Source organism: Otolemur garnettii, unplaced genomic scaffold, assembly GCF_000181295.1.
Source record: "Otolemur garnettii isolate 467f Iridium unplaced genomic scaffold, OtoGar3 scaffold00067, whole genome shotgun sequence".
Classification (NCBI taxonomy): domain Eukaryota; kingdom Metazoa; phylum Chordata; class Mammalia; order Primates; family Galagidae; genus Otolemur; species Otolemur garnettii.
The window spans coordinates 288,719-293,000 of NW_003852462.1; positions in this window are offsets into that span (position 1 = coordinate 288,719).

The window sequence follows — 4,282 nt, forward strand, 5'->3', positions numbered from 1 at the left end:
AAAAAAAAAAAAAAAAGGATCCCTTGAGCCCAAGAGTTGGAAGTTGCTGTGAGCTGTGACGTCACAGCACTCTGCCCAGGGTGACAGCTTAAGACTGTCTCAAATAAAACAATCATTTTTACTTGGATATCTTATCTGAACCTCCAAACTGTTTGAAGAATTGGCATGTGTATCTCTATTTTTCAGATGAGGAAAAGATGCTTAGGGAGGCTGACTTACTGAGGACCATGTGGCCCAGGTCCCTGCCTGGTTGTGCACTACTCCAAGGCATTGACCCCTATGGAAAACATGGCACAAATGTCTAAGAATCTCCTGCCAAAAAGTCTGAAAATCCAACATGCAAGATTTTCTGACCTACAAAAATGGAAATGCCAAGTTGTGCAACCTAAATTCTAAAACAGCATGGGCTGACCACATCCATGCTGTGTTGAACATGGTACTGGGATTTAGGGGGCTTGTGATGGAAAGCAGGCCCCCTGGAGTGGCTGCCTACCAGCTTCAGCCCCAATTTTCTTTCCTAACACCCCAAACTTGCCCTGAGTCAATACCAGGCCACCCCCTTCCGCTCCCTGCAGCTTTTCCGCCCAGGGGCTTTTGACCACAGACTCACATGGTGTCTTCTCCCTCAGCCGCCCTCACTAGTCTGAGCCCTTCCAGCTGCCCTGCTCACCCCCAACCCACCAAGGTGCTAGCTCTCTGGACTTCTGGAGACCACAGCTAAACCCAGAGCCCGGGAGGCAGCAGGCCCCTGGGACATGAAGTCTGACCATGAACTCTTTTCCTTGGGGGCATTTAGAATACCCAACTATTCCCAGGCCAAACTAGTATTTCCTCCAGTGGCCCTACTTGTGGGAGTTGTAGGGTCAGGTCGAAGGGTGCCTAGGCATTGCTCTACCAAGAAGCTAGACCAGAGAACTCTGGCCTCTCCCTTTCTAGGGGACGCTAGTCCTGCTGCCCCCAAGGTGGCATGGAGGCATGTAAGGGCAGTGGCACCCCTGGGCTAGCCCAGGCACCTGCAGACAAGTTTGTGGCTACAGTGGCTGCCCCAGATAATCAAGTGCTGCCTGAGCCTGGGTCTTCCTGGGGCATTCCCATCCCTTAGAGCTTGAGGTCTCTCTGCCTGCCTGCCTAGGCAGGGCCAAGACTTGGCTAAGATCGTGGTTGTTCCAACCCTGGTTATAGGCTAACTGCCCCCTAGCATCTAGTGTGACTTTATTTGGAAATTGATCACTGGGGAGGGGGGTGGCTCACTGCAATAGGACTGAGTCCTTAGAAGAAACAGATATGGGAGAAGGTGGTCATGTGGTAGGGGAAGGCAGAGTCAGGTGGTTCCTCTGCAAGCCAAGTGGCATTGGAACCTCAGCTGCCATCACAGGCTGGGGTGAGTCAGGAGTGGGATTCCTGCTAGGACCTAGATTTTGCTGTCACCATCCAGAGCTGAAAGGGAAGACGTGTCTGCAGACTTGACTGTCCTTGACTGTCATTCATCTTTCAGTCTACAGCAGGGACGTCTATGGGCTGCTGGCCCCACCCTCTCCCTGGCTGACTGTCCTAGCTTAGGACCCTTAGGACCTGGGGGCAGCCCACTCTCCTCTCGTGGCTCCTACCTGCCCAGGCACATGACTGTACTGCCATTGTAAGCCACTGACATTCCTCAGCCCACCAGCTCTAGTGCCCAGCCTGGGACCCTGGACAACCCAGAGAGCAGCTGGCCACAGACAGGCCTGAGGCACTCTGGGGCTCAAAGCAGGACCTTGTGTCCCTTCAGAGCCCTGCTTTCTGGGCTGCCAAAAGCCCTATTTCTAGTTAAGTGTAACCTGCCCTGGGTTACAGGGGTGTGTGTTGGGGGGGGTTTCTTCAATAAACAGGCTCAGGGTTGAGCTGAGCCAAAGTGAAAGGCCTAAGACTGCTTTTGTACAACTGTCCGTCCCTGAGGCCTGACCATCTCTGGGGTCCTCAAAAAAATAGGGGGACTTGAGGTACACCCAGAGCCATTTAGCCTCTGTGTGGTCTTGTGCTCCTGAGCCTGTCCTGGAGGCCTCCTAGCCCCTACCCAGAGTACCCTTTCCACCCATCAACCTGGCCCCAGAGTGCTAACACTCCCTCTCCCTGCTGGGGGCTCTGCTACCCTCAGCTTTCCTCCCTTTGGGGACTCCACCACCAGGCCACTTTGAACCCAGGTGACCCATGCACCATGCTGCCCAGTCTAGCATCACCTGGAGCAGATGGGAGCCCTAATACCCACCCATACTGCCTGGATCCCTCTAGTGGACGTCTGTGGAATCCACCTGCCCCTTCCGAGGATCTTGAGCCCCAGTACTATGGGTTCCCATTGGAGTAGGGTGGCCTGCAGAGAGGTAGCTGAGCCCAGGGGACCAAGGACAGGTGAATCAGGTGTGGAGGCCCCAGGCCCACCTGAGCCAGCCATTTCCTGCCTCCCCTCCTGGCCAGCTTCTGGCCTCTGCTCTGGTCATGTTGACCATGGCTGGGTCTCAGGTACCCTGCTCTGGTGGGACCACAGGGGAGAACTATGGCTACGGTGGTGAGGCTGGGGCTGGACTCTCCACTGATGTCACAGCTCACCTGGCCTTGGTGTGGGCTGACAAACCCAAGGAGAAATAAGGAGCCACAGGGTGGCCTGGTCAGCAGGAAGTTCTGTCCTTCAAAGTGGCAGCAGACTCTCCAAGGCAGCTGGGGTGGGGGTGTGGGGCAAAAGGCCAGGTAGGGTGAGATTCCAGCTCCACCTTCCTGCTGACCTGGGGCTTGACCTAGCCCCTAGTCTCTTGACCCAAGCCCTGGCCCTCCCTCCAGTGACTGAGGGTCTTGGCTGGTTGGCCCTCCTCCAGGGCCCTACACCACCCAGGCTGCCCACCTCTGATCCTGAGAAGGAGTGATGGATGGCTGGAGCCAGGCTCAAGCACCTGCCAGTGATGACAGGGTCAATGTACCTACCCCTCCAACTGAGTTTCCAGACAGGGACCTGCCCTTCTAGCCCCAGAGGGAGACTCAAACACACCTCTGAAACATGACTGACATTGCTGCTGAGGCTGGCCTTGGTGCTGAGGGTGTCCTGGACACTCCTGGGCCATGGTAGGGACAGGCTTGGGATGGGGTCCCTGATGGCCCTCAGTAGCTAGTACAAGAAGGCAGGCTGGGGGCCTGCAAAGAGGGGCTGGAGGCCAGGGATGGGCACAAGGATGGTAGATTAACATGCTTCTCTGCAGAGATGGAGTTTCCTCAGCCCTTCAGCCCTGCCTCCTCTTACACATCTGGTCACCTCCACACATGCCTAGGTTCTACCAGGGCAGCCACAGGGGACCATGGTTGTGGGCATGGGCAGGAGGCCCTGGGTGGGTTGCATGTCTGACACACCAGCTGTGATAAAATTGAAGTCATCACAGCAGGAGCCATGCATCACCACCTGGGGGGGTGCTGCGCTCCAATCCTCCCAAATGAAAGACCCTTTGTACCTTAGCCTTCCCATGCCAGGCCTACTTGTGCAACTGTCAGACACACACTGGTGGGCAGACACACAATGATGGCGGCAGTAGGCACAGGCAGGGCGGGGCATGTTCCTGACACCTGTGTGTCCCAACCCACACTCACTCTCTCTAGGGCCAGACTGCAGGGGACCTCAGGCTGTGGAGATCCTAGGGGCAGGACCCTGGGGCCACACAAGAGTTTAGAGTGGCCTGAACTGGGAGTCCTAAGGGCAGACCAGCCAAGCATAGCCAGTGAGCAGCAGCCCCAGGATGTGGGAGTGCGAGCAGCTCCAGCTACAAGGCCCTCTGGCTAATGGGCAGACACTTAAGCCTCCCTGCTGCCACCAGAGCTGCTCTCCAGAGCCCTCTTCCCCGCCCTACACCCAGCTCCTCATCCCAGGGCTGAACCAACTGATAGAACAGTGTGACCAAAGCCATCAGTTCTCTCTGGCAGGATACACCCCAGCTGCAGCCACTCCTGAGTTCATTGACTGGTAGGCTGAGGGCTCTAGCCACTGGACGTAGACACCTGCTCTGCCCTGTGTTTGCTCCCAAGAGGCCTGGTGCTTCTGGCACTGTGAAGAGTCCTGGCCCCAGGGCAGAAGTCTGTGGACACATAGGGACCCACCCCCCACCAGGATGCTGCTCCACTCTGCCTACCCGCCAGGATATATACCTGGAGACAGCAGACCACTCAAGACACACAGCCCCCGGCTCGGCGCCTATAGCTCAACCGGCTAAGGCGCCAGCCACGTACACCTAAGGTGGCGGGTTCGAATCCCCAGCCCGGACCCGCCAAA